The 5773-nt window shown below is 37.1% G+C and overlaps 1 non-coding gene across 1 annotated transcript; it reads right to left on the bottom strand.

The window, feature by feature from the left end:
• Positions 1 to 2947: 2947 nt before the first annotated feature.
• Positions 2948 to 3054, bottom strand: LOC139894914 (small nucleolar RNA R71). The gene has a single exon (XR_011775390.1). It is a non-coding gene; the product is annotated as a small nucleolar RNA R71 (small nucleolar RNA).
• Between the last annotated feature and the right edge of the window lie 2719 nt (positions 3055 to 5773).

Below are 5773 nucleotides of genomic sequence, written 5' to 3'. Positions count from 1 at the left end.
CAGAGTAATTGAGAACATCGTTCATAATAACTATCTAAAATAAGAGGGTAAAGGGTGTGCAGAGTAATTGAGAATATCGTTCATAATTCAAATGAATACACGTTTCCTCATGCGAAATTGATATCGGCTAAAAAGTCACATTTTTATCTCGATATTAAGGCCCAAAAATAATAAAGTTCCAAACTTTGATGGCAAAATAATAATTTTTTCGGTTAATTTGGTAGATTTAGTAATTTCAAAGGCGATGCAAAAAGAATCAACTAAAATGGAGCTAAAAAGGATTCTAGAGCGAAAATGGTGAAAGACAAGTTACGACCTCAGAAACCAAGTTACGATCCCGGGAACGAGCAAAACGATCCAAGCCAAAAAGCTTTTCATATGGCCTTCCAGGGTTCCATACGGCCTGCCAACATTATAAACGGTCTGCCAGCAAACGGCGCAAGAAAACAGCTTGCCTTGGCAAACGGCCTGGCTATACAGCTTGCCATGCTGCCTGCCAGCCATATGCAAGCAAAAACCAAGTCTATTTAAAGGGCATGTCATCCATTTTTACACACACCTTCTTCACTTCTCTTTCTAAAACATCTCTCTATTGTCGCTCTCTAGTGATCAGTAGGAGATTAGTTCTCTCTACTTTCTCTCTCTAGTTTCTAAAGAGAGAAAATTACAGAGATTAGGAAAATAATTTTTTCTCCTTTGTCGCTCTCTAGTGATAAATAGGAGATTAGTATGTAGTTAGTAGTAGAAGCTATCAAGCATTGTAACACTATGGATATTATGAAGAAATATAAGTGTTATTCTGTCAACATTATTTGGTAATATCTATCATTTCTTTTAATAATTTATTTTAATATTCTTGTTTGATGTTTGTGATTTATTAATATTAGAAATGCTTGTTGCCATGATGTGTAAGTAATTACTTGATTGTTTGCCATGATTTAATAATGTTAGTTATGGATGAATATCGTTTCGTACTCGCTTTCTGTCTATGATATTAAACCTCGTTATTATCGTCCTTCCACCAATAAATGTGATTAAAACCTTTTACAAAGTCAACAATTATTAGGTAATTAATTATTTGTGTTTATACATTGGTCAAGGTTTGAATCCATTGGAAATGTTATAAAGTACATGGGGAATTACCGTAGGACCAGAACAAGACATTGGTCAAGAGTATAAGACTCGTGTCGATGTACTATAGGACAACTTGAGCATGGCCAATGTTAGAAGCTATGGAACCACTATAAGTGTAGTACATGGTGGATAACTAAGGGATTTATTAGGTAGATTTAAGTAAGAGCTCGTTTAAATCATAAATGGGAATTTAATGCACTATAATTTAAACTAAGCTTATAAATCTTTAAGGATAACTGAGAACTATCAGAATTCTAAATTGTCTACAAACCCTTAGATTTTACCAAACCATTGACAGAAAGGAATTCGAAACACAATCATAACCACTCACGTGGGTGATACACTAAGGTTTTAAGAAAGGTTAGATATTATATATATATGGCTATGCTACTTTATTCGTGGGCCAAAGGTATGCATTGCATCCAAGATGGGCCGCATATATCCTTAAACGGGATAAAGCGTCGGGAGTTGAGCATAGTCTATCCGATCAGAATCACGATAGCCTAGTTCCTCGTGACATGCTAATCAGAAATCAATTAGTAGGGAATCTAGTGTTTACACCAAGGTATATCCATCCAATGAGTGTCTCGCAATCATCTCGACACTATGTTATCTTAAATCATGGTGAACCACGTCTTCTCTGTCCTTAGCTGTTGCATGCTAGCTAGCTTATTTTAATTATATTGCTTTAATATTTCAAAATATAATTATATATCAAATCAACCCGACTATTACCTTTACATGATTTGATATTCCCGATAAAGTGGTGTCTAGAATAAACCGGTTGGACTTGGTTGTTGGATTTTTTGAACAGTCGCCAATTTATTGGGACTAAAAGGATCCTGCTTCTCCACACAAGGTGTACCTGGCCGCTAGTCTTGGATACTAAATTGAGTACAAACCCCTCTTAATCACTTAATTATCTTAATAAGCTCCGTTTCAAATTCGACCTCTCAAGGAACGATCCTAGGTCATATTTGCCCTTGCTAACCCATAGGAAGGAATAATAGATTTAGGCCCAGCAAAATATAAATTTAAAACTCTGTTGATAAGTTCGTATCAACACCTTGCGGCCTAACGACACCGCATAAATAAACCGTACGATTTAGGCATATCATAGGAGGAGTTAAATTTTTGGCGCCGCTGCCGGGGAGCGGTAGTACGATTTGGAGACTGTTTAGATTAGTTAATTTTTAAGAGACCCTTTTTGACTGAGACTAGATTTGTCAAAAGTTACTAGTTTACCGTAGTTAAGTTAGATAATATTAGCTTAATTTAGTTTAAAAGTTTAAAATGGACTTCCTTATTAGTGAAGCTTTAGGATGGTTTGACCTACTTAGACCGCTAAGAATTCTTCTGACACATCCTTTCTTGTATCTGATATCATACATTGTACCCATCCGACGAGATTTACACTTACCTGACGATAGTTCGACGATGGTCGCACGCATCACTCTCGCTGACATCACCAAACCCTCGTTAGAAGGAAAAGGAGGACCGATACTCTATCCAGAGGTTAATAGAGCATCTTTTGTGCTTAAGCATAGCATCATACAACTCATTCAGAACCATTGCCAGTTCCACGACTTACCAATTGATGATCCCAACTCTCACTTAGACAAATTCCTCTACTTATCCAACTCATATAAGAAAAACGGGGTTGAACTAGATTTAGTTCATTTATATCTGTTCCCCTATTCCTTAACTCTTCATGCGAAAACCTAGTTCGAGGGGTTAGAACTCACTCTATCACCTCATGAGAGGGAATGGCAACAACTTTCTTAATCAAGTACTTCCCCCCATCAAACAAATCAGACTTAGGAATGATATCTTAAACTTTAAACAAGCATACGATGAATCACTCTACACTGCATGGGAAAGATTTAAACATTTTCTTCGAAGATGTCCGAACCACCGTCTTGAGAGCTCTATTCAAATTTTGACCTTCTACAAAGGTCTGAATTGGAATAAAAAGTCTACTCTTGATGCTGTTTCTCAAGGTAACTTCATGAACTTCACTGCTAACGAGGCCTGGAGATTGATAGAGGAGATGACTATGCACCATCATGATTGGAACACGAAAGAGCACATTTCTTCAGTAACACCGCTTTTCACCTCCGATCCTATCGAAAATAAAACCATCAAATTTCTCTCGGACCAAATAGAAAACCTCATCAAAGAAGTCGAAAAGCTAAAGAAACTCCCGCAACATGTGTCTCAAGTGCAATTATGCTAGAATTGTACTTACCCATATCTAGCCAAGGTATACGAAGCTGAATGTGAGGACTCTGTTGTCTACTCTGATAAGATCCTAGTTCATCCGCACAACCAACCTATCAAACCCACTATCCCACCAGAGACAAATCCAGAAGATGTCCTACTACGAATCATCAACATGATCATATCAAGACAAGACGCAACTGACTTAGTCATGACTAATCACTTAAGTAGTCTTGAAAGTCAAATAATCCAGCTAAATCAACGTCTCGATTCTCTAGGTTTTCCCAAAAATGACTCAAAGGTGACACATAGCCAACCTTCAGTTTTTTCTAAGAAGAAAAAACTAACTAATACCCGTTAGGTAGTAGTCATTGAGTCATCACCTAAACCTACTGGGAAAGCACACATTCCATTCCCAGGCCGTCTCAAGCAAAGACATAACAAGATGAAATCTTTCAAGCTTGACGGTAAATTTTTGGACACTATGTATAAATATCCTAATCATAAAAAGTATTTTAGGAAACTCCTATCAACCAAGGATAAGGTACCCGAAGTACCCAATGTCCCGCTGAACGCGAATTATTCAACCATTCTCTTAAATACTATTCCTGTAAAAATAGGGGATACCAGACGATTTACCCTTCCTTGTGATATCTACCAGTCTGGTACTATCTATTCTCTCACTGACCTTGGTGCCAGCATCAATCTCATGCCCTACACACTGTTCCAAAGACTCGAAATTGGAAACCCTAACCCTACCAAAATGAGCATCCAGCTAGCTGACCAATCCACTAGATATCTCAAGGGAATAACTGAGAACGTCATAGTTAAGGTCGACAAATTCCTTTTTTCGACCGATTTTGTAGTTATGGATTTTAAAGAAGACGTAAAACCCCCTATCATCTTAGGAAGGCCTTTAATGAATACAGCTAAAGCGATGGTTGATGTTTATTCACTGACTGTCACCTTGAGAGCCCATGGAGAAGAGGTCACTTTCACGATTGACGAGTCTGTATGTCCTTCTGATGGGAACGGTGAAAAAATACCATCTCCACTAGGAAAGTCACCTTTTATTCCGAGAATGAAGAGAAGAAGATAGAAGTAGAAGACAAGAAGAATAACCACTCCAAACTAACCCAATCTTCACTCCCACCTTATTTTGATCTTTTAATGACTGAAGAGGATTTCATTTTAGAAGAACTCTCTGAACCAATTATATTTGAATCGACCGACCAGAGTGACGAGGATGTAGATGAAGAAATTGAAATGGAGAGCCCGGATAAGAAGAAAGAGATGGAGGATTCTAGCACTGAAGTAGTTGTTAATGTAGATGTCAATGGACATCGTCCCACCTCCATCCTTAGTGTACAACATTACGACCAACCTAAAGTCACAAAGAAGAAATATGGGTTTTGTGTCAAGTCTACCCTATAAACCATCACTCAAATACATAATAACATACACATCATTGAGTGATGAGGACCCGTTTGACCAACCTGCACAAATAAAGGAGGTTAAAGAAGATGATAGCTTTGTTATACCTCAAGTTAAACAAAGCATTCACTTCAAACCACAATCTCCTCTCATTAGACATATCTTATTCTATGTCCGCTTCAATCTCATCGGTATGTTCCAATATTAGCTCTTGTGTCTACTGATGGATGCAAAAGAGGTTCCTAGATTTCTAGAGAAATAAGGCTAGAGTCAGGCTCGTGACTCGAACAAAAATAAGCAGTTCTCGGGAGGCAACCAGTGTGTTTATTTTTCTATAGCTTTAGTAGTAGTTAGATAAGGATAATTAGGTTAATTGAATAAGTGAGAAGTGAAACTTGAAATAAAATTTTCAAAGTTTCTTAGGACGAATTCACTTCTCCTACTTTTCTTAAGCTTAAATGCATAATTTGCTACATTACTTCAAAATCTTAAAATTAAAGGCAGTCAACACTTTAAATGTGGGATTAAGCTTTTTAGTCATATACTGATTTGTTTAATTTTCAAAAACCTAATTTTCAAACCCTCAAGTTTTCAAATAACTTTTTCATCAAAACGCAAATCAGTGAGTCTATGGCCTAAAGCTTAATCACCTATCTAGGTTTGATCTTTTCCATTTTTACAAGTAATAGACAGTTATTGATGCCTGTGGTGGAGACTCTTTGAATAAAGATGAAACGACAAGGAAACCTGTTGATTATTTCATTGCAAGTTATTGGTGGATGGTTTATGGAGGATAAGAACGCGCTAATGAGCTCGAGTACATTTCAAGAATACCGATTTGAATCCAGCAGAAGATAGTTCCGACTCAGTCTACCTTCAGATCCTCAACTCATAGCCACACCCAAGGGGAGTAATTCGTTTCTTTCTCTTCGTTTATTTATTTTGATTTGTTATATCCTTAAACTATACTCTATCCTAAGCTTAT

Source organism: Rutidosis leptorrhynchoides, chromosome 2, assembly GCF_046630445.1.
Source record: "Rutidosis leptorrhynchoides isolate AG116_Rl617_1_P2 chromosome 2, CSIRO_AGI_Rlap_v1, whole genome shotgun sequence".
Taxonomy (NCBI): Eukaryota; Viridiplantae; Streptophyta; class Magnoliopsida; order Asterales; family Asteraceae; genus Rutidosis; species Rutidosis leptorrhynchoides.
The sequence above is the reverse complement of the archived record's forward strand: the minus strand, read 5'-3'. Positions and strand labels throughout refer to the sequence as shown.